We start from the raw sequence: 25,779 nt of genomic DNA, 5'->3' as shown, positions 1-25,779 counted from the left end.
GTTCCTATAGTTCCTCGAAAATAGAGTAGTGTCAACGTGAAGGCTGAGGTGGATAAAATGCACCGTGTAAACCTGATGGAAAATCCGTATGTCGGATATAAATGCCCTCACACACCCTTTCAGGTGTCATGCTTCATCATTTGGGCTGCTCCTCGTCGGGCCGGCGGTGCAATGCCCGACGGGCTCCCTAAAAAGGGGCACTTTAGCGGAGATCTTCAATCCAACTGCAGTATAGGTGAAGTGCGGGTGTGGGGCCTCGTTAATGTAGATATATAGCAGTGAAGTTAAAATAAGGTGGGGAGTGCCTGGTGAAAATGAGTTTTATTCTGATGGCCTCCGACCTTAAATTAAAAGCGTGTATACATGGCACTTATTCGAGTGTAATGTCTCTTATTCAGGTGGCATGTAATTTTAAGAAGTCGGTCAACATGTTTCTCGCCTAGAGTAACTATACTCGCGATTCTTCAGGACCTTATTAGAAAAACTATCTACATTTAATAACCTACTCAAGTTAGGGTTATTCTACGTATTACGTACAGACTCAATTCCTGTTAGTGTCAGGAGCTACCTGAAAAGAAGAAAAAGTATGGTCAAACATATGTACAGGTGCTTATGATATAAAACAATTGGTAAAGCCTTCAGTGTGACTCACACTCTATAACTTGAATTAAAGGTGGTGCGGTGTCACAACATCCGTCCAAGTTTATAAAACAACGAAGTGGTGGATCCCTCGGTGAGCTAAAGTGACTACTCACCGATGTGGAACATCTATTAAAAGCAGCAAACATCCATGCATGAGTGACTCACCCTAATCAGTCACTATCCTGGCATCAACAGAACTCGGTGGACTGTACATGAGTATGACTTCCTCAAAATTATAGGACTGTATTCAACGAGATTTACATCAATTATATGGTATGGTATGGTTGTTTTAAAACAAACAAAGAATAAACACTAGAGAAGTGGTCTGTAAACTCAAAGGTCTGGTATGAGAAGAACTTTCATTTATTAATATTAAAATACATAAAATGCCACTGGCACACAACGTATACTAATCACTAACCTCAACCTGACTATGCCTGTTTCTTTATGCAATAAAAAAAATTATAATGTGATCAGAACAGGAGGAATAGTGGTAGTGTATAGCGTATCGTAGGGTAAGTATCTTAATGTAAGGAGGTACTTCCCTTCAGTCTGGCATGGCATTGTCACCACGAATTTGCAATTAGTAAAGTTTGCATCAGGGTTGTTAAATATCTTGCATTTTATTAGTAACCCACGTTAGAGTTTCCTCCTCTGGCGTTGTCAAAGGATGGGGTCATAGTATTAACCTGCGGTGTTATGTTATTTTCAATATTAGTCGTTGATGCTTTGTTATTTAATCTCTGATTGAGCGTGTCAGAGTGTGGTGATTCTAAAAGAACCAGCGTTTGCTTCGCGACCCAAGGAGGAGTCTATGGACGGTTTCTTCCTACTAAGTGGTCGAAAGACTAAATCTGGCTAATACGATATTTCCTTGTGCAATCAACAATGTTAATCGTGACTGCTATATAAATGATTCTTACCTACCGCATATTAGAGCTAAGTATTCGTCATAGCAAGCACGTATTGCCTACTACTAAACAGTCGAGAGATTAGGTCTGACTAATACGGCAATTCATTGAGCAATCCTCAATGTTAATCGTGACTGCTGTATTAATAACTCGCTCCTTGCGTATATTAGGGCTTAGTACTCATCGTGGCAGGCATGTATTGTAAAGGAAGTTAGAAGTACTAGAGAAATTCGTGTACTTACATGTCTTCTCCTCACATAGCGTGAATCGACCTACCCTCTCCACCGAGTCCGGGAGGTGGCGTGGTGGAGAGAGAGGTAGGACTTATGTGTGGGGGCTTGTCATGTGACTCGCAGTTTGGTCTCATGATTCAGTCCGAGGCCAGAAAGGAGTTTACTTTGGCCGACATGTTGAAATGGGGTTCACAATCGCTAGTGCCATGCCAAAGTATAAGAAATTGGCCATGTATGCGCGCCTCATTCAATTCATGGCGTACTATGTGCATATAGAACTTATCAATTAAGGTATATGATGGAAAACTTAAACTGAAGGCAACAAAAAATGGATTGTTAGTGCCCGGAGTTTAGGAAAATGTCTTAGAATCGAGTATACAACGTCTAAGTTCGCTACAGGCGAGAGAATTAGTCGAAGATTAAAGGCCAGTAACGTATTGGTGTAGCATGAAAATCTCGACAATAAGTATTTCACCCTGCCCTTTAATCCAGTAGTGTGGTAAATACATTGGGGTGGGGTGTGCAAAGTATTGGTGTACTAAATGTCAAGGGATTCGGACAATGGTTAAGAGACCTACACCATGTTAGTACGAGCAAGAGACCTCAACATCTAAATCTTCATTATTTATATATAGTCCTATCGGGCAGGAATCGATGATTGAATGGTAAGATCAAATCATCATAAATAGTGTGTGAGGAATATTTGATGCATGTTGAAAGGCGGCTCTGAAGCAACATGACCAGTGTAGGCCCAAAAGGGCAGTTTCAGGTAATGTTCATACATTAGTTAGATTTAGACCTTGATTGTACCCCAGGGGATATCATCGTTAAGCCCATTGGTACTAGTTGATAAGCGATGTATCCACCGCTGTTCTATACCGCGATCAATCCCCCTTTCTCTGCAGAAATTCATTACCTCCTCCTCAGTGTACTCCCAAATGTCATCCTCATTATAGGTTAACCCCATCTTGGTGAGATACACCACCCACTGTGCCACAGGGGAACACAATTGCAAAATTCAAAAGATGGCACTTTTTAGGAGGAAAAACAATCAGGAAAAATAATCCCCAAATCTGTGATTTTTTAAAATGCAGAGTTTGTAGTGCAACCAGTTGTCGCTGTAATACTGCGCAAACGTAAGTCTAATCCTCACCGCTGACAACCAATGGTAGTAAGCTAGGGAATGCGCCAAAGCCAGGCAGAAACCCCCGTTCTAGTCAGGGCAAGGGAGCTACACCCTGAGGATAACCCCTGCTCACCCCCTTGGTAGCTTGGCACAAGCAGTCAGGCCTATCCCAGAGGCAATGTGTAAAGCATTTGCGCAACACACACACACAGCAGCGACACACTAGGCAAACTACAAAAGAGACTCCACACAAGGTTATATAAAAATAGCCTTTGTATTGTGTAAAACACATTAGAATCACAAAAAATAGCCTTTGTATTGTGTAAAACACATTAGAATCACAATCACAGATATATACACTGTGCCAACCGGCATCGGGTCACAGTTTAGAGGGGATTCTGTACAAAGCAGCGCCAATCCGGTCGCTGCCAGAGCCATCACAAAAGTACAAACAGTAAATGCAAAACCACCAGCAATAAATGTATAACAGCCAGTAGCTACTGGTGAATAATGAACTTAGCATCATCACATTAGCATCAACCACATTAGCATTAGGCATAAACATGTGAGCATAGAGGCATCATCATATGTGTAAAAGCATTAGGCATAAGCCTCACTAGCAGTGGGCATAACCCTAAAACATCATGGCATGACGTTAGGCATCATCACATTAGGCATCCCCTTAGGCATCATCATTTGCATGAATACATTAGGCATAGAAATACATTAGGCATGACCATCAGCAAAGTAGTGCACACATAATAGTCACATCCCTGGAAATGAGAGTAAACATCCCAATAGGGCCTTGCGCCCTCAGAGCACACCAAAGAAATGGCCTCACGTTGCAGATGAGCTTTTGGCGCCACTGCGCCTGGGGAGCCCCTTACTCTGGGACTCTAAAAGAACGTTTTGCCCAATGATGCAGCTGCCCGCCTCTGCGGTGCAGCTGTGTCCAAAAACAAGCACTGGCAAGTGGGGGCCCCCCTTTTGGGACTCAAAAGAAAAGTTGCCCACATTGCAACTGCCCACTCCTGCGGTGCCACTGGGAGCAGCTGTAACCAAAGTCAACAAGTACTGGCACTCTCGGTGCCTCGGCGGGTCTGAGCCCTTGGTGCTTAAACAGGGCCCCAAACAAAACACAGGCTCCTCCGGTGCATGAGACCTCCCCCGGTCTCGGGTGTTGCGTCGGGAGGGAAGCCAACACCTTGCTCTCCCCCCTCCTCTGCTCTAACTCTACATGAGCAATGTCCCTGCCTCACAATAGTCAGAGCCCAGCCCCACTCGCCACTCCTTGGGGGCTGGGCAGGTAAATCTGCTGCAGGTCTCGCCCTCCGTTGTCGCTGCTGCACGCGGGGCTCTCCTGAGCTGGGAAAAGGCACCGGTAGTGTGCCTTCGTCACCCCTGCTCCCGGGGCCTTCCCTGACTTCGCCGGGACTTCAATGGGGATCCCGCGAGGCTACGGAAGGCTTCTTGGCAGGCCCCACCCACCGTCCGGGGCAGGCATCTGTCTTCCGTTTTCTTTTCTTCGGCGCTCCTCTCTCCAGCTACGAAGTGTGGGGTAGGCTCCTGCCTTCGGTTTAAAGGCGATATAACGCATGTGGGCTTCCGCTTCATCTCCTTCGCTCCCGGCAGAAATATAATGCAGGGTGGGCTCCCGCTCTGATAAATATAAATGCGGCAATGTGGGGTAGGCTCACGCTCCTCTGGCGAGATGTAGGGGGAATCCCACACGCCGGTATTCCCTTTCAGCGCGTTGGCAGCCCCGCGCTGCAGGATCCATGCTCTTTTCTTCTTGGGGTAATTAAAAATAGCGCTCATGAGGAGCTGGAGTCCAGGAATGCAGTCAGGGTTGGGCAGACGTCAGCAGACCGCAGGGCAGCTCTTTCCCAGCAGCACAGCAATCCCGGGGGACAGTCAAACACGGTGAGGATGGCGATCCTGAAGTACAGCAGCCCCTGCTCCAGCAGAGTTTTCTTTGGACCATCAGAAATCAAGAGTCCTTGACACTGGGGAGACCCCAGTAAAGCGCAGCCAGGCAGAACAGCACACAGGGACCCCCAGGAGCCAGGAGCCGTGGCAGTTCCTCCTGGCAGAGTGTCCCCTCAAAGTAAACACAAGCACAACCCTCTCATGAGGTCACAGCCCCTGTATTTATACACCCTTCTGCCCTGCTACTAGAAAGGGGCAGAAGCTTCTGGAAGGGTCTTTGGGGAAACCTATCCCAACTGGTTTTGGGGGAGTGTAGAGCAATTTGTTTACTAGGCTTCCCTCCTCCCTTTGTGAGCTGGGGCTTGGTAATCAGACACACCACAGAGGGGCAGAGCCAGCATTGTGCATGGCAGGCACAGACCTATTCAGGGACAGGGGACTTCCCGCTACTCCAGTAGCAGATATCCTATTCAGCCTGACACTGACGCACCCTGCCATCCCTGCAGCCACCCACTCCTCACCAGCCCCGGTCACTTCTAGAACCAGACATGCAATACACAACAGGCAGGCAGGCACACAGGACACAGAAATGCCAACTTCTAAAAGTGGCATTCCTAAAATAGTGAAAATAGACCTGTGCACACCATTGCGCAGCACTTATTATTTCCATTGCACACATACCAAACATGACATACTTATTTTGTTCCATTTAGGAGTTATCCCATAAAGGAGGAGGGCCCAATGTTAGCCTATGGAGGGCAGAGAGCACATGCACTTAGCACTGCTAACCAGTGTTAAAGTGCCCAGAGTCCTAAAACCAACAACACCATGTCAGTAAGTAAGTAAGTAAGTAAATTTATTATGCATAATTAATTAAAATCATTGCATATGGTGATCATACAAAGAGAGCACAATTTCTTAATAATATAGCTTTTGTACATGTAAAATGAGTAGGTCAATATTTTAAAAAGCCGAAGATATTATACAATACTAAAAGAGAAAGGGTTAATATTCTTAAAACGTGCAAATAGGAGTGATTTGTCGATCATCAGGGGAATAGTCTATGTTTCCATGAGCCAATTTTGAATATTTAATATTTTCTCAGTAATATCCAGAAATTTTGTAAGGCGGCAGTTTAATTGAGTGACGATCTGATTAAAACATAGAAGTATTGCTTGTCTGCAAGACCTCACACCATGCTGTTTAAAAAAAGGTTTTAATAAAGATACCCTTATATCTTTCAGTTTGTCACATATGCAGATGATGTGGGTAATGTTCTCTTCTCCCAGTCCACATAATCTACATTTACTGTCTAGTCCTGTTCTTTTCCATGGCGGCAATAAAGCTTTTATGGGTCCAATCCCCAGCCTTAACTTCAGGAATTTTTGTTTTGTATGCATCTTTAGTCCTAGATTTAGATAGGTTTGAGGATTGCCATTTTTATAATTGTTAATAACTGTCCATCCATGAGCTCGTCTTGATAGTGCTTCCTTGTCTAGTGCGAGGGAGATGCTTTTTGTTACCTTTGTTACGAGTTTTTTAAAAACAATGTGGGAGACTGAAGTATTCCATAAGTTCTCTAAACCCAATTTCTCAATTGAATCTTTGAGATATTTGTTTGATGAAGATTTGCTGGTCCTTGTTAACTCTGTCCATAAAAGGTTGTTTAAAGTACCTTTTTCAGCTAGTCTGATTTTATGCCAGCTTTTTACGTAGGCTCCCATTCTTTCCACTGTTTAGTTTTGTACACCAAATTCCAGTCGAAGTTGGGCTGGAGAAACATATCTAGGAAGTTGGAATATCGAACGATATGCTGTTGTTATTATATTATTTAATGTCAAAGCGTCTCTTCCTCTCATTTGTTCACTCCCATATAAGATTGTAGGCTGAAATTTGGCTCTCAATATTTTTTAAAAAGGTTCCAGGGAGAGATCTGGTCGCAGATTCTTCAATGGTTTGAGTGCCAGACAGGATGTCATACCTTTTTTTTTCAAGGTATCCAGCTGTGGTTTACATGAGTTGTTGTGATCCAGGAGGATACCCAGGTACTTATAGGTAGTGGCTTGTTGTATTCTTTGCCCATCAAGGTACCATTTTGACGTGGACTTTTTATGGTAGTTAACTGCCATGATCTTGGTTTTTGTATAATTTATTTTTGAAATGTTTCTTTTTGAAAATCTATTGGTTGTGTCCAAAAGGCGTTGTAGGCCAATAGGGGTGCGACTGAGTAAAACTAAGTCATCGGCATAAAGTAAGTTAGTCAGGGTTTTTCCTCCTAGCGATGGACCATGAGATGAACATCTGTCCAATTCTTCAGGTAAGTCAGCCATGAAGAGGTTAAATAATACTGGTGAAAGGACGCATCCTTGCTTAAGGCCTTTGGTTGTTGTAATTTTTCTCGATAATCTCGTGCCTTCTCCCAGTTTTATCCTAATCCACGTATCTGTAAATAGATGTCTGTATAGTTGGTTCAAGAGAGAGGAAGGAATTCCCCATTTTGTCAGTTTGCTCCAGAGAATATTACGGTCCACATGATCGAATGCTGCTGCATAGTCTATGAAGCAGAGATACAATGCATGTTTTTCTCTCTTGCAGCATCCATAAGTATGGACAGGGCCATGATGTTCGTTGTAGTTCCTTGGCCTTTTTGAAAACCAGCCTGCGTTATAGGAATGATCTTCTTTTCAGCTGCCCATCTTGTTAGTTCTTCCAGAAGGATCCCTGCATAATATTTGGGCTCTACATCTATTAGGGCAATTAACCGATAGTTGTTTGGATTGTCGTGCCCTCCTTGTTTGTATATCGGGCTTACAATTGACCCCCTCCATGAATCTGGTAATTTCATATATGTTAGAGCATATCTATAAACTGGCTCAAGAACTTTACTCCAGAAATCGGTATCTTGTTTAAATAGCATTGGAGGTATTCCATTAGGACCAGGTGCTCCTGTTCTCCTACCTTTGGCTATTTGTTTCCTGATAAGTTGTAATTCTATGTCGGGATTCACTTCTGTTGAGCTCAATTTGTTTGTTTTAATCCTCTGCTCTTTCTTCTGTTCTGGCAAATGGAGAATTTTATATTTTGCCTCATTTATCTTTAGTTTACTAATCTCTGGGGTTAGTATAAAGGCAGAATTACAACTTGTTGTATTTATCATCTGAGTATCCACAATTGGTTCCGAATCGTTAAAGTGTTTAAATAAGTAATTATTCCATACTGCTTCGGTAACATTGGAGCTTATCCCATGGTGTCCTGGTCTCAACAGCATTGTAACCTTTTTCCAAAATTTGGCGCTGTTTTTTTGCTTTGCCTCGTAGTATAGTAATGCCCAAGCTTTATGATCTTTCTCTTGCTTAGCTATCCATCTCTTTTGTTTTGAATATTTTCCTTGTTTGCCGCAAGGTATTTTGCAGTTGCCAATTAAATGGGTGTTTACGTAGTTGTTTCAATGTTTGATTTATAATTCGGGTCAGGGAGGAGCCTAGCGCGCAACCAAGATGGCCGCGTAGGTGCGAGGCTCCCGAGGACCACCACGACCTCCTGAATTAATCCTGGCTATATCCTGTCCTTGTTGAGGGGACTGCATCGGTGAACCCGAGCTGAGGCGCCATTCGTTTTTCTTTTTCGAATCGGAATCCGGACACCGGTGGGAGCACCGATTGAAGGTTGCGGCCTTCTCCGCGCTGGCCCCCCGGATTGGAGTAGTGGGGCGATCCGGGGACAAAGCGAACAACAGCGGCGGGCAGGGCTGGGCGACTCGCGTATCCCGTGCTTTCACTTTCGCTTTTGCGCTCTCCTTGCCCTCAAGCGAGGTAGGGTTGCGGAGCGGGGTGCGGTGGTGTGGCCTTGTCCAGGTGCCCGGCTGACCCGCCGGCCGTGAGTCGTCCTGCGGCCCAGTGGTCGCCCTCCCCCCCCCCGGAACCCGTGAACTGGTTTATCGGCCCTTTCGAGGAGATTGGCACGACGGTGGGAGAGCAGGCATGTCCACCAAACAAGATGGCGACCGGGCGAAGGTGAAGACGACCCGCCGCGGCCCGGCGCCTCAATCCAACAGTATGGACCGCTACACCCTCCAGAAGGGATCTCCGGAGACATCGCGCACATCCCCGGCGGGCCCGACGGAGGCATCTGCTCAACCGGTGGATCTGACCCTCCGGGACGTCATGGGCGCCATCGCAGAGATGAAGGCCTCGGTGGACCAGCGCTTCGACACCCTAGCGCAAAAGATAGACTCGGTCCTGGTGGATGTTAGCCTGGTGAGGGCTGACTTGTCCAAAACCAACGACCGGGTCGATTCCCTGGCCCACACCACAACGAGCCTCACGACGGACGTGGTGGCCCTCCAAAAGGAGGTGCGCCGGCTTGGCCAGGCGAGCGCCCTGATGGACCGGCGACTGGAGGATTCCGAGGGTCGGGCCCGGAGGAATAACGTTCGCATTGTGGGAGTGCCGGAGGGACGAGAGGCGGAGGCGGCAGATCTTTTTGTGGAAGAATTGATCCTTACCCATCTCCAGCCCCGGGGGCTGAGTAAGCTTTTTGCGGTGGAACGTGCTCACCGGGTCCCTGGGGGCAGACCTAAGGCCGGTGCCCCGCCGCGGCCTCTCATTGCCCGGATTTTTAATTTTCGGGACAGAGACGCTATCCTGCAGACCTCCAGGCAACAGGGACCGGTCAAGCTTGATAACATGGATGTGCATTTCTACCCAGACTTTACTCCGGCGGTCCAAAAACAGAGATTGAGTTTTCTCGGAGTTAAACGTCGCCTACGGGACCTGAACCTTAAGTACTCAATGCTTTTTCCAGCTAAGCTAAGGGTGGAGGTGGACGGGCGCACGCACTTTTTTGACCGACCCGAGGCGGCTGGGGACTGGTTGGACACTCTGCCTGGAGATCGGGGCCGAGGGGGTGGGGGGGGTGCGGTTGGCGGGGAGGGCCCGCCGGATCAGAACTGAGGGGTGAAGAATAGGCCTTGCTCTGGACAACATTCCTTTACCATTTACTGATCGTTTATGTTCCCCTCCGATGGAGGTCGTGTGGGGTCTGTTGGGGGCTTCCCTCCTCCTCTGGGGGACTAGTTAGTTTTTCATCTATGGGGCGACAGGCACACTGCACTTTGGGGGGGCTGTTTGGGCTCATGCAGGGGTGCAGGGAGGGGGGAGTTCTGTTGGGATGGGGGGGTGGGGGGGGTGTGTTGTTTGTTTGCACCGCAAGGCAAGCCCTTTACTGTACTGTTGCTCTCGAGATGCTCTGTGGGGGACGACTGATTGCTTCTACGTATGATGGGGGGTAGGGATTTGACTGTGTTGTCATGGAATGTTAACGGCCTGGGGGACAGGATTAAGCGTGGTGTGGTCCTGCAGTACCTGAAACGTATCTCACCAGATGTTATCTTCCTGCAGGAGACACACCTTATAGGTAACTCCTTTCATGCCATGAATCGGCGAGGCTATCGTTTGGTGGCCCACTCGGGCTTCACCTCGGGCTCGCGGGGGGTGGGTATCATGATTAAGAACTCGCTCCCGTTGGAGATTGATGAGGTGCGCCATGATGAGAGGGGACGCTACACTGTTCTGGTGGGTAGAATGGAGGGTAGAGTGTTTGTTTTTATATCAGTGTACGTCCCGCCTGGGTTACAATCTACTACATTTGCGGACTTGGGGCGCCTCCTCCTGGACCTCCCGGGTGGCCTGCTGGTGGTTGGGGGGGACTTTAATGCGGTAGTTTCTGGGTCTATGGATCGCCATCCCCCTAGGGACCTCCCCCGGGCACGGGCCTGGCTGTCCGGCCTTTTAGATACTCTGGGCCTGGTGGATTGCTGGCGACTAAAGCATCCCGCACAGCGGCAATACACCTTCCACTCGGGTGCCCATGGTAGCCTCTCGCGGCTTGATTACATCCTTGTCCCGGCGGCCTATGCTGGGAGGGTGGGAGAGGTGTGCCATCTGGCGCGGGGCATTTCAGATCACTCCCCAGTACTGTTACATTTCGATGTCTTCCCTAGGGGGGAGGGCAGGGTGGCTCCAATCAATGCTTGGTACTTGCGTGACCCCACTATTCGTGCCGACTTGATCAAATCCTTACAGCGATACTTTGATGAGAATGTGGGGTCTGTCCCTTCGGCCATCTCCCTGTGGGAGGCTTTTAAGGTAGTTCTCAGAGGGGAGGCCCTCTCCTTTATCTCCCATGCCCGGAGGCGCGAGCGGGAGGAGGTAACCCGGGTGGAGGCCGAAATTGCGGAACTAGAGGGTGACCTGGGGAGCGGGGTAACAGACGCCAAGTTGCATGTTCTGCACCTCAAGCAGGCGGCCTATAGGGCCCTCGTCACGGAGGCGGCCAGGGGCCTCAGTAGAGAGCAACAGGGGCGACTGTATGATGTGGGTGATAAGGCTGGTAAATTGATTGCGTGGTTGGACAAGAGGGAGAGAGCGAGTCGTGTGGTTCCTTTGATTGAGGGGATGGATGGTGTGCCTGTCACCGAGCCGGAAGCCATTGTCTCCTGCTTCGCGGATTACTTCCGCGAGGTGTACTCCCCGGTTTCTCCCTGCTCGGAGGAAGATTCCCATGCCCTGCTTCGGGACATCGCGCTGCCCTCCCTTACGGTGGAGGACAGGGATTTGCTGGACGCTCCTCCCACCTCGGACGAAATTGCCCTGGCTATTCGCTCGGTCGCATCCGGCAAGGCCATGGGCCCCAATGGTATCCCCATCGAGCTTTACAAGCTGCGACCGGATGTACTGGCGCCCCACCTGCGCGCCATGTTCCTGGCGGCCCACTCGCAGGGTTCCCTCCCGCCGGACCAGCGTCTGGCCACAATCGTGGTGATCCACAAGGAGGGGAGACCCCGTGAGCGGGTTACATCCTATAGGCCTATCTCGCTCTTGAACGCGGAGCCCAAAATCCTCGCCAAGGTACTGGCCAACCGGCTGGTTGGCGTGGTGGGCGATTTGGTCCACCAAGACCAATCTGGCTTTATACCCCATCGCAACACGGCTCTTAATCTGCGACGCTTGCATGGGGTGCTCGCGCGTGTCCCGTTTGTGCGGGAGCCGGCCATCTTGGCGTCCTTAGACGCCACCATGGCGTTTGACACGCTTGAATGGCCATACATCTGGGCGATGCTGGCGAAATTTGGATTTGGACCGGGATTCATTAGCTGGGTCAAATTGTTGTATTCGGGCCCATTGGCGCAGGTGGTGGTGAATGGGCGAGTCTCGGCCCCCTTCGCGCTGGGGCGGGGCACGCGTCAGGGTTGCCCCTTGTCACCGCTCCTGTTTGCATTGGCCTTGGAGCCCTTGGCGGAGTGGCTGCGGTGGCACCCCTCTATCCGTGGTCTCCGCTGGACCCCCGAGCATGAGGACCGCGTGTCCCTCTACGCCGATGATATCCTTTTGTATCTCGCCTCCCCGCGTAACTCGCTGATTGTCCTGGTTGATGTTTTGCGCTCCTTCGGTCGTAACTCAGGCCTTGTCATCAACTGGGCGAAATCCTGCGTGTATGTGCTCTCCGGGGAGGCTCCGGCCCTACCACGGGACTGCCCGATCCAGATTGCCTCCCAGGGGTTCCGGTACCTGGGTATATATATTACTCTAGACCCGGAGGCCCGCTACGAGCGGAACTTGCTACCCCCCCTCCAGCGCTTGCGGGAGGATGTTGCGCGCTGGCGGCGTCTTCCGCTTTCGCCGCTTGGCCGAGCGGCCTTGTTTAAGATGATGTCCTTGCCGCGCTTTCTGTATGCGCTTCAGAACACTATGGACTTGGTTCCGGCGCGCTACTTCCGTGAGGTGGAGAGCCTGCAGCGGCGCCTGTTCTGGGACGGGAGGCCGCGTATTGCTCTGGCTAAATTGACGCTCCCGTGGTACGATGGGGGGGTTGCCCTCCCGGACATTAAACGGTATTACTGGGCCTCCCAGCTAGCTGCGATTAATCATGGCCTTTACGGGCCCGCCCTGAACCCGGCATTTGAAATGGACAAGATGCTCCTGCCCGGTGGCGACTACAATCGAGCGCTCTACTCTGGCGCGCCCGACTCCCGTCTGACGGGACCGACGCGTGTCATGGTGCGTGTCTGGCACGCGGCTAATGCAGCGATGGGGTGGAAGGACCGTTTGACCCGGGCGACACCGCTATATGCGTCTGAGAGGTTGGGCTCCCTGTGGACATCGAAGGGCTTCGAGAAGTGGGACACGATCGGAATCAGCACAGTGGGAGACCTCTGGACAAGGGGTGGATTCAAAACTTTTGAGACGCTGCGGACGGAATTTCAGCTGCAAGGCAGTGAGTACTTTCGGTACTTACAAGTCCGCCACGCGCTGGGCTCCGTCTTCCCTGATGTCGCGTCCATTCCGGAGTCTTCCCCCCTGGAGGACAGAGTGCTGGATGGCCATGTCCCAGACAGCACGATCTCCCTTATATATAAAAAACTGATCAACGACAGATCGTGCCTGCTGACTAGTCTCCGCGAGGCCTGGGTTGCCGACGGGCTGGAACTGGACGACGAGGACTGGATTTCCGCGGTGGCCTCTCCGAAGGAGGTGGCCATCCCGGCTCGCCTTCGCTTCGTCCAGCTTAAGATCCTCCACCGGGTTTACGTGACGGGGCCAAGGCTTCTACGTATGGGCTTTGTTGGTGACGGATTGTGTAAGCGTGGCTGTGGTGCCTTGGCAACTTTCATGCATATTCTGTGGGAATGCCCACAGGTGGAGCGATTCTGGCGTGGTGTGCATGAGGTCCTGCGTGTGGTGACGCGTGTTGCGCTGTTGCCTGAAGCGAGGAGATGCTTGCTGAATGTGTGGGAACCAAATGACTATTCGGTCCCGCAGACGCGGTGGGTGACTCTGGGATACATGATAGCTAAGCGCGACATTGCTCAATTGTGGGGATCCCAGTGGCCCCCAGCGGTGTTGGCCTGGAAAGAACATATGGATTGGTGTATGTTTCGTGAAAAGGTAGTGTATGTGGCGAGGGGTAAGCCTGGGGCGTGGGTGAAAATCTGGGGCCCCTGGAACGCCTATCGCGGGGGTATTTGTGAGCCGCCACTGCTACCGGCCGCCTCACCAGCTCCGTCCCCCTAGCCGACCCCCTCCCCCAGCCACGGGCATGTGGTTCCCCTGTCCCTGATCTATTCCCATTCCCCTCTTCAGAGTTTGGCTGCTGGTTGGGATCCCCCACTTAAGGAGCACGTGCCGTCACTTTGGATGGCGGGTTGCCTTGCGGGTGTGGTTTTTTGTGTTGTTCTGTTTGGAAAAAAAAAATATATAATTTTTTTATAATTTGTTAAATTTTTTTTTTTTTTTTTTTTAAAGAATAAATATAATTCGGGTCAGTCTCTTGATCTCCGGAAATTTCACTATTTTGTTGGAATTATATGCGATTGGCTTTTCCTTCTTCTTTAATTTATTCGGAAATGTCTCGCCGAGAGATTTAGTAAAATTGATCCAGCGTTCTAAAGGGTTGCCACTCTTTTCATCCGTTTGTGCATAGAGTTGTTTTGCGGTTACGGCTATTGTTTCTATATTTTTCGAGTTGCATCTTATTCGCTTGAGATTGATAGTATTAGTTTGGGCTATTTCTGCAGTTGCTAAAAATACCTCGGTTGGGTTTGCTCCCAGAGTTAATTCTTGTGGAAAATGATCACTAAGATCATTACTGCCAATCTCGAATGCAGTTATATTATTAAAAAGACCTAGGCTCACAAAGGTATAGTCCAAATGTGTTGAAATTTTGGTCGTGTGGAAAGTTGCCGCCGATGGTTGATCCTCGCTAAAGCGGCCATTCAGAGCCCTCATATTACGATGCTCTAATTCCTGAAGAAGTTTTTTAGCTCCACAAGTCATTTTAATTTTAGGGCCAGAAATTTGCATTGGTATATCCCATGCATCAGATATTTCTTGTATGAAATCTGAGGTTTGGGTCGTTTCTATAAGATGCATATTAAAATCTCCAGCAAGCATTATATGGTCCGTTTTTTCCTCTTCCATCAACCTGTCTAGTTCAGCAGGTAGTTCTGAAATAGCTTTTTTCTTCCCGTTTGGATGTAAATAGATGTTTATTATTATTACTGTCTGTTTTTGTTTATCTATTTTCAACTCTATTTTTATGGCCTGCACACCATTTGGTGGTGATATTTTAATGGATACTGGTATTGTTTCTCCAATAGTTGTTGCAGAAGTCAATATCGATAGTCCTCCTGAGCTACGACCTAGATTTGAGGTCTTGGTTGCTAAAGCCGATAGTGATGCAAATCCTTTCAGACTAAATGGTTCCTCTTTCCAAGTCTCTTCCAGGAGTATTATATCAAATTTTTCTATATAGCTCAAGAATTCTTGCTCTGACATTTTAGCCGCTAGACCATTAATGTTCCAGGTACATATTTTTATCCCACTTTGTTTAGTTTGTAATGGGTGAGTTATTATCCAGTCAGGTCATTTTTTGGACTCTATTGTTAGGGTACGCTGTATTCCTAGCCAGTTTTTATTTGTTGAAAGTTGTGGCCGAGAATGTTGAGGACCAACCTTCGCTATTGTAGTTCGGAACTTCTCATCTCTATTAGCTCCGGGACTTTTACTTCTCGCACCTCTTAATACTGAGTTAATTGTCTTATTTAAGTTGCTTGTTGTATTTGTTAGGAAAGGAGTTACATATGGTGGTTTTATATCTAACTCCATATCTATTCCCCAGTTTTTGAAGCATACCTTTTCCTGATAGATTCTTCTCGTGATCTCAGAATTTTGCCATGTCGTTCTAGTGGATTCTGAGTTTTGGGTGTTTTTTCCTAAAAATTCAATCGATAGTAGGTCAGAGGACGAGATGTTTTCTAATTTTTTATTAGAGTATAGGAGCTGTAAGATGTTCTGTCTATTAAGTATGTCCATGGGCCCTCTAGATTTATATTGCGGATGAAATATAATGATGTTCGATTCTTCTTTATTTTCATACTGATGGTTATCGTAGGACGAATTTTCAATCATATGACTTATATTTACCCGGGTGTTCTGTACCGGTGCTATCTTTTCTAAGTCATTGAACCCTACTAGTTGTTTGATTGCCCGAGGATTTATTTCGATGATATTTCTGTGCTCCACAGCTTTATATTCTTGAGTGTTAAGTTGAGTATTTGAGGTTTGATTTGTTTCCTCCTTTTGAGAATTTGTTCTTCCTTGAAGGCTTGTATCTTGATTATATTTCATTTCTTCTGACTTTACCATTTGGTTTTGAATAATTGGTAAGGATTTTTGCTTCTCCATAGCCACTGTAAGTATTTCCGAACAGCTGTCTTCGCGTGTTACTATTTGTTGTTGTTTATTCTTAATTGACTTCAAGACTTGTGGAGGTGAATTTTGTGATATTAGCCGTTGTTCTCTTGTGACTTCAGGAGAAGGATGACACACTATACTTGTCTGTTTGTTTTTCCTTCCTTTCCTTTTGTTTTTACGATCATTTTTTGCTCCAAGAGTGGCATTTCCTATGGTCTCTATTCGTCCGCTCGGATCTTGAGATTCATTTTGTTGTTGCGGAAAAAAAAATTCTACAAGAATTTCCATTTTATCAATTGATGAGAGTACGTCTTTTTCCCTCATATTTGCCATTTTTATTGATGTTTGATCGGTGAGTACTTTTTTCATGTCCAGTAATAAATCTCCACATATAGTTGGTAGTATAGATAACTTTTCAATTATTGGTGCACATGAGCATTCTTGTCTGACTTGTTGTATAGCATAAGTTCCTTCCTGGCCCCTCTTTATTAAATCCTTCAGGCCAGCTACTTTCCTGTCTATCCCCGCTGTCGAATCAGCAAGGGCCTGTAGAATTGTCAACTGAAGATCCATTTTGTGAGATTGATACTGCAATGCCGCTGTTGAATATTGCATTGTGCTTAACATTGCCTCCCAAATTATATTATTATTTATGTGTGTTTTATCTTCCGGAAATTTTTTGTCTGATATTGTTTCTTGATTGTAAGAAGCGACCCTTTCTTCCCATTCTTGCATGGCTAGGAAGGAGATATCGCTTTTATTTGATTTAGCCACAAGTGAGATTTGGTGGATGCTGTCTGAATGGATATTTTTAGATGACATTGTTTCCACCTAGTTTAATGATGATTGGTCTTGATCTATACCTGGTCCCCTATTCAGCTCTAATGTGAGTGGGGATCCCTTTACTTTGATGTCTTTTCTTTTTTCTTCCTCCGGATTTTTATCTTTTGCTATTTTCTCATGTAGATGTTTTACCATGGACTCCCCTCTTGTTTTGTTTTCTTGTGACTTCATATTAACCGGCGGTTTTGCGTTTGTCATAGATTCAATATCAACCACCAACTGCTGTATAATTTGTGGACTCTGTGAGATTTTATCGATATTGTCATTTTTTTCGTTTTGCGATTGGTGGGCTAGTTCACTTCTGTCATCAAAAAGCGCCGAAGTGACCTGTGTAGACGGTGTTATCAGTTGGTTTTTATGTTCCAGATTTAAGTTACTTGCCTTTTCTGATTGGAGATCAAATTGGGGACTGACATTATTTGTTTGAGAGCCTTTCGCACAAGGGGTGTCCGTTAATTTTAGTGGTTCATTATTTATTTGAAAAGCCTGCCTAGCTGGTTCAGTGCTCCTGCTGGCTGCGCTAAAGGCAATTCTTTGCTGATCTGGTGTTGTCTGTTGCATACCTGAGTCACTTTGAGATGTCAAATTAAAACAGTTTGAGTCAAGAGGCAAAAGAGGGGTTTGCAAACCTTTTAACACACTGGTTTTAGAGAAAATTGGAGTTGTTGGATCTTTCAAGAAAGAAAATTTCATATAAATCTTGGGTTGGTAAACACAAGGGTCATTTCCCTTATTTCCATTAGTTGTGTTTCTTGGTGTGCAAATTGTAATAATTGGGTTAATTGGCTGAGGTTTATTCATTTCCCATTGATTCCATGTGGGGTCTATAATTGAAGTGGTAAATTGTGATTTACTTTTTTCTGAGTTTATGTTTGTTAAAGTTTTATCTTTGTCTTTATCTTTATCTTGATCATTATTTTTTCCTTTTGCCTCCATTATGTCCAATTTTTCGCGTTTTGTCTTTAAAAAGTCCGCTTAGGGTTCATTAGGATTTGTCTCTCGTAGAGGACTGTTATTCACACTCTCAGCTTTCCTTTTCTCTGCCTTGAGTGGCGACTTTGACTTCGCCTTTACTATCGTTTTCCTTATCCTCCCTGATCGCATAATTACAATTTTGATCTTTGATCTGTATTCGTGTCTGAGGACCTATTGAGGGCTTTGTAGTACCTAGTTACTCCTTGCGCCCTAGTGCCCTTACCCCTGGGATCTAAATTGCTAGTACTAATAATATATTGATCGTAAATTGAGGCTTTTTTCTACGCCTTTGTCTTTCTAATCATCCAGACGTGTCCTCAGTCATACAGATACCTCAGATTCTGTCTCAGGGAATCCCCTGGGGTCCTGGGGCCCAACTCCCTTGCAGCGCACTCTCACCCCCTCTCCTGTCAGGTCTGAAGGTGTACTTAAGTCTGGGTCCGTTTTCAAGAATGGTCCCCCGTTTCTCTATTTTTTGCCTTACCCTCTCCGGCAGAAGTGGGATCAATTCCGTCGATGGCGTCTCACTTTGAGCTGTCCGAATGTTGCCCTGCTGTCACATAGTCACGTAGTCAGCACCGCCACCTCCTCACAGGTCGCTGTCTCCAACTCTAAGAGCACTCCAAGAGCACGTGTGGGTGCAACACGGGAGGAGCCGAGAGCCGCAAGCCGCGACACACACTATAACTGCACTCCGCTGTTGAAGGTGTGCAGGAGCGGGGTGCGGGAGCTACCCAGAGCCACACAACTGCTCAGTGGACCGCTCGACCGCGCCGGCAGCACACAGCGCCGACGCCGATGTCCGAGGAGCGGAGCGGGAGCGGAGCGTGGGGAGCAAAGGCTAAGGCAGAAGGCAGAAGGCAGAAGGCAACGGCCAGGCGGGGGGGAGCTCCCGGCTCCTTGCTCCTTGCTCCGGCTCCGTGTACTTCCTCCGACTCCTCCGATTTCCAACTCCCGGAGCTTCCTGCAACTTCCGGATAGCAGCGACGCCCTGTGGTCAGAATCAACTGACTGGCGCTTGTGCACGGTAGGGCAGACTGAGAAGGTGGCTTGACTAGCCCCACTTGCCCCCCCTCGGACAGCTCGTTAAAGTCCTCGGTGGTGGCTGCAGTGGTAGCAGTGGCGGCAGTGGTGATGACGGTAGCTGCAGTGAGGCTGAGATGAACTTTCAGCTGATGATGGCTGCGGGCTGCGGGGAGCGGGCGAGCAAGCGCAGGGGACAGGCAGGTGAAAGACGAGCGGGGCACACAAAGCAGGATCGCAGGCTTCACCCGATCTAATCAGGCCGCCTCCGCCACCCGCCAACTGCCAAAGGCACACACTCACTGCAGCTGCTGTGGGGGCTCCGGTACCAGGCTCCAGCAGGTTCTCTGCCGAATTCCGCAAATTCCGCTGAGTGCCAACCCCCACACGGTCAAGGGGGTCTTCGAGGTGGTGCTAGCTGTGCTAGTGGTAACGGGGCTCTCTACCGCTCTCTGCCGCTCCGCTGACCAGACGCGCCTCTTCCTGTCAGCTGCTCACTCCATGTCAGGAAAAAGGCTAGGAGGAAGGCAAAAAGTTCTGGGATGATCATGCAAAAATTGCCAAGTCCAACAGTGATATTGTGGATGGCTCATCTGTGGACCTCGCAATGTTAGTGACCCTCTCAGCAACCGGAGGCGGAATTTTTATGGAGTCTAGGATTTTTGTGGATGGTATCCTGATCAAGGGTTGACACGCTGTCATCCATGTCAGAAAAGTCCAGTGTGACAGGCACCTGGCTAGGAGGAATCAGCACATCCTCTGCAAAGAGATACTCATATTTGGGTATGGAAGTTTGGGATGTGTATCCTCTACTGCTTTATGGGAGGCACATTTACAAAGGTATGGCATAGGCAAGCACTGTGTACCTTCTTGCTGTGCTACCCTATGGCATGACAGACAGGACAGCAATGCCGTATGTCTAAGTCACTCATCCCAATTCTGTTCTATTCCTCCTGTGCTGTTGCATAATTTCCTTCCATGCACCAATGCATCACCCTTGCACCATGATGTCAAGGTGCATGCATTGCAGGTGGAATTGATTATGAGACATTTCTTAGCACAATATGCAATGTTTTGTGGCTTTTTGCTATTCCCCTGTATGTTGCTGAAAGCAGCACATATTCTCATATTCTAACTCAAGTTTTGGAACCTCTTTGAAAAACTCAAATGCTACTCATGGTGAGGCATGGCCTTTGGACACATTCTCAGATTAGCTTTATGTAGTACATCTGCTGATGTGTCAAATGCCATGTGTGTTAGGTAGGAACCCCGATCATTACAACCATGGCATCCACCCACATCAGAGAGTGATTAAATGCAGCTACTTGTGCTGCGTTGCCTCACACACAGGGGGCCTTATTTCCAAGGCCCCTAGCAGGACTTTGGCACCACCTGAGTGTCACTTTTTGGATGTTCTGGTCGCACAATGTTCCGCAGCATATTCACAAGGCCATACAAAGCCACTTTACGTGGCTTTTAATGACTTTCAAAATATGTGCACCTTTCATGCAGAACACTGCGTTAAAGGGGTGTCCCATGGGTCTTGCTGTGGATGTTCCCATGCAAAACCCATGGAATCAGGAGCATTCCCAGATTAACCACGAATGGCAAACCAGGGAATGCATCAGAATCTAACGCTAACCCAGGGGTGTAGTTAGTAAAGCGTATTGATAAGAAATGTGTTTATTTTTCCTCGTGTTTTTCTCTATTCGTGTGTGCTGCATTGTGCAGCACACATAGAAATATGAATATGTCTGAACTGATAGAATATGTGCAGAAATGTGTCCCTTCCTGGCTTCGGACTATAGGACTTGCAGTGCTGGTAATTCATGTTGTAAGTTGTACAACAGTTAGCAGTATGCCAAGGTGATTGTAGACTGGTGCTAGACTTCACATGTGGATGGTGAAACGTGACAGTGCTTGACTGAGCTCTGCAATATGTGACAGGCCTGTGTAAATTACTTTATGTGTTGTTTCACAGAACATGAGCCAAATCCCAAACCATTGACCTGCTAACAGCGCGCAGGAGCACACAGATATAGGTTGCTGCACTGCACCATATACCATTTTTGCCCACATTGCCCCTTGTTGTGACTTACTAGTTGGGTCTTGTTGGTCCTCGAGGACTGCACTGCCTTATCCCGGGATTCCTGCCACAAACTTATCAGGAATGACGGATGCCACCCGCTCCTCCAAGGCATCCAGTACCTCCTGGTCTGCTGGGCTTCCTCCTCCAGTCTGCAAAGCGACCTTGAGATTTGAGGCATGTTTTGTCTTTGTTCTGTGTTTACAATCGTACCAGCGCTTTTTGCAAACTGTAACTGTCCTCTTGGCTTGGCCGGAGCAGTTTATTTTCTCTATGATGGTCTGCCATATGGCATCTTTCTTTCATAGTGGCAACTTATAGGTGACAAATATGTGGTGTTGATAGTTTTTTCACCTTTGTGAAAACTATCTGATTTTCCTCCTAAGTAAAGTTTGACTTCCTCTTCCCCTGGGAATCAACCTGGGCATCTGGGCTGGTACTGGGTTTGTTGGGTTGGTTGTCCTCAGTACTGCAGTGTGTTCCCTGCTCCATTGCTACCTCCAGTGTAGTTCCCCAAAATGTTTTCTCATGCAATACTTCGTTTTTGTTGTATTTATCGCCATTTGTCGCACGTGAACTGTCACTCGGGCATTCAGCATTGCGCTGCGTGACTGAAGGCTGCCTTATGTCACAATTAAAGCCTTTGCATCAGATTTATTTTCACCACTTTTGCAGCCCCTAGGTCATTTTGTGTTTTGTTGGCTCTCACGTTACATCACGGTGTGCCAACTTGTAAATGTGATGCATTCGTGGCGTTTTGCGATGTTGTACGACGATGCATTTCATCTTGACGCATCACTGTGTTACAGCAGCGATGCGTAAATTATTGTAAATAAGACCCTAAATAACTAGGCCATGGGGTACAGGCCGTTTCCCACATTTCCTGTAGACACACTATGTAAAATTCCATCAATATGTCAAATTCCATCAATCGTCTAATAGACAATTTTTTGTCATTAGATTAATTCATGCCTATTATATTCCTTGAGCAAATCCTCACAGACTTTTCCACTTCATGATTTTGACGAGGTTGCTAACTACAAATTTGAAGTCCAGTCTTCAGGTAGGATTTCCCGATGGGTGCAGCTCTGAGTGCCTCCAGTTCAGGGAACCTTTATAATTACGTTTCAGAACTCACACTTTGGATGATCCATTGGGCTAAAGGCGTTGATCAATGCTGGCCTCCAGTCTTTGCGTGGGGTGAGAGGTTGTCCACTCATATTGTTGGCAGCACTACTGTAATCACCTGGGGTTGGCTTGAGCAAAAAGATTGCCAGATATTTCTGTGTAGGAGGGCGAGAGATTTTGAATCCCCAGTCAGATAGTTTCCCATGATGGCTCTCACAAAAACAGGTAAAATCGCAGATTCGCGAATTGTATTTTAGTACATTCATTGAGTTCACCTGGTCCCAGAGGCTGAGCAGAGTTTTATAATGTTCCTCCTAATAAGGATGTCTTCTTTACAACCGAAAACATAGTCCGGGTGAAGGATTATTACCATTGAGGAAGCATTTCTTGATGTGAAGGGATTTTCGAGTTGAAGTGAACCAGACGTACCTGGGCTTAGGGGGCCTGCAGATTCCAAATGTCTGCTTTTTAGTTAAGATGCTAGTTGGTGCTTCTGCTGCTGTTGTACCTGCTCCACCAATTTAGAACCATGAAACATGCTAGACCTATTTATCATGTTTGTACAAGAAACAGGACGCAGGCCTCTGGTGGGAGATGGTCCTTGCTTCTGAGCTGCCTTCGGTGTCTCGTTCCTTGGGGTTCCAGAGGGTGTCCATCAATGGTAACCCAGATCCTCACTTGAATTATTATTTAAAATGGCAGGAGACAGTTTTGCAGTTTTCTTTTCTGTTTCTGGATGCAGAGTGCAATCAGGGACCGAATTCGGGTCTGAATTTTGTTGTGCCTTTGAGCAAGGTGCAACATGGTGATGGGGCTCCTTTTCAGTTGTGACAGATTTGCCGCCCACTGGAGCACCAACATCGGCAACCAGATCTTTAGAGGCTGACATTTGCGGAGGAATGTCATCTGCCATGCTATCTGCTGAGATTTTAGTTGTTACGCTCAAATTTGACATAGAAATGCCTGGCCCCCTCAGATATGTTTGTGGGGCTTTCGCAGAGCAGCATCTTTGTTTTCTTATTTAGCTTCCTAAGATGCTTTTTGTTTTTCCGAGAAAGAGGACAAAAAAAACCCACCTTCTGTAAGTAGCCCATGGGATGCGCTATGTTCCGTAAGTGAGGACCTTAGGGCATATGTATCAAGCTAATTTTTACTCGCAAACGCTGCGAATCGCAAAATACAGCGTTTGCGATTAAAAATTCGCAAAACGGGATGTATTAGGCAAAATCCCATCGCAAAATTAAGGAATTGCTAATTTTGCGATTTCTTAATTTTGCGTAAGCATTTAAGAAATCGCAAATTGCGATTTCTTAAATGATATGTAAAAAGCACCCAAGTTGTGCGAACTGTCCTTAAGAAATCGCAAATTACCACCAACTTCCAGTTGGTGGTACTTTGCGATTTCCTTTCAAAATGCACTATTTTTAATTTTGCAAAGTGCCACGTGACGCTCATACATGCCCTTAGGGCATGTATGTGCGCCATATGCACACACATGCTCATTTCAGGGGTGCATCAGGGTGTCATCATGACACCCTTGCACCTTTGAAAATATTCTCAAATAGCGATTAGCAAATTGCGAATTCGCTATTTGAGAATTACTTCCCATTCATTCCTATGGGTCTCCTGGCCCATAGAAATGAATGGCCAGGTATTCCTTAATTGCGATTTCGCAATTTGCTAATCGCAATTAAGGAATTTTAAGAAATCGCAAAAAGTTTGCGATTTTCTAAATACATCCCGTTTTGCAATTCTCAAATAGCGATTCTTTAAAAATCGCTATTTGAGAATCGCAAATGGTGATGTTGATACATATGCCCCTTAGAGAGGTTCCTACAGCCTCTATGCCATCAAATCCAGGACTCAGATCCAGGTTAGCATTGCTGTCGGAATCAGCATTTGGTGCCTTGGTCTGGCAATTAAAAGTAACTTTAGACTAAGCCACTTCGGCGTAGCTTGATCCTGGCTTTTTAGCCGGCAAGATAAGAGATGATGGTGAAGGGGCAGCAGGCCGAGATGCTGTTACCTAATAGGGAAGCAGTAGGCAGGGCCTTATGGGGGAGGTTCAAGACATGCCCTGCCTCAGGTGACTTCGCCCTTCAGATCTCTAATTACTGAAGATTTTATTTCTGGAATGGCTTTCAATTTCTCTACCAAAGGGCTACACTGGCATTTAGACTGTACACTATACGAGGCATTTTGAGCCCTCATAATTAGTTGAGTCTGTTTGTTGAGTTTGGAATCAATTGATATAACCATGGAGGCCAGGTATTGCACTACTGATATTTGATTGTCTAATTCATCTGCGTGCAGTGTTGCAGCCTGCGCCATAGCTGAAAGCACATTATTGATTGTCTCCCATTCAAGGTGTGAGTCCGGTGCCAGCTGGGCAGCGAGAACTTTGTTAATAACAGATGCAGTGGGCAGGGCCCTGTCCTTTAGGGAGAGGTGAGGAGCTAACATGGACTCCTCAGCCAGAAACTCTGAAAGCCCTGGGAGCTCTTGAAAGACCCTATTCTAGACAAAGGGCTCTTTGATCATTCTGGTAGTTACCTGAGGCTAAGTATGAGTCTTTCTCACGAGGGTGACACAGTCTCTTAAATTAGACTGATTGACTAGATACCAACGGGGACTCGATGCACCTTATGTCCCTATGGTCTTGCATAAATGCATTCTGAGCTTTGCTAACGGTGGACTTATCTAGCTGCCTACCTTGGGATCAGGGAAGTCAAAGTTATATTTTAACAGAGTCTAACCCCTGGAGTTGACTTGATTTACTATTTTGATTGTGCTAAGAGGATACCTAGCGTGTGCTGGGGCTGATAGCTTTGAGGGGCTGCTAGACTCCTCCCTTAGTACTCCATGCCTTCTACTTCCAAATCCGCATGAATCCGCATCAGAAACCTTAATATAAAGCCTTAGCCCTTCATGCTTTTATTGAAGTGTTGATTGTCCTGTTTAGTTGGGCTAACATATATGCTTGCACTCATTCCTGTGGCATCATTTTTGAGGGGAGGTCATAGGCCGGAGAGTTAAGGGCATGTATAGCACTGGCACTGGACGCTGCTGCACAAAACAGTAACCTCTGAGCATCCTGCTAGTGAAAAGTAGTGACCTATGCCTTTATGTGCATTTTTATGTCTGGACACATCCATGGCATCCTCTGCAAGGAACCCCATTGCTTATTCCTTGTGAGAATGCCTGTTTTCATTCTAGCTCGGACAGGTTCTGCGCAAGATTGGTTTTATTTCCTTTGCTATGGTTCATGTATATTTTGCTAGTTCTACTTGTCCGCTGTTTTCTCATTTGATTGATTGCCCGAGCATACGCTTGTAAAAGTAATGAGCTCTAGGTGTATATCCAGAGCCGGCTTAAGCGCTGGTGGCACCCAGTGCGACAATAATTTTTGGCGCCCCCACAACCCATGACCGCCTCCTCAGATTCTCTCACTACCATCTCTCCAATCATGAGTTATTGCTAAACACAGCATCCCCCCTGAAGTCAGCACCCCCTCCACAGATCAGCGCCCAGTGCCACTGCACCAGTCGCACTGCCCTAAAGCCGGCCCTGTGTATATCATATAAAGGCCTTGGGAGTTAACGGAAAAGCCCCGGAAGCTTTTTCAAAGCAG

Source organism: Triturus cristatus, chromosome 1_2 (assembly GCF_964204655.1).
Source record: "Triturus cristatus chromosome 1_2, aTriCri1.1, whole genome shotgun sequence".
Classification (NCBI taxonomy): domain Eukaryota; kingdom Metazoa; phylum Chordata; class Amphibia; order Caudata; family Salamandridae; genus Triturus; species Triturus cristatus.
Note: the sequence above shows the minus strand (reverse complement) of the source record.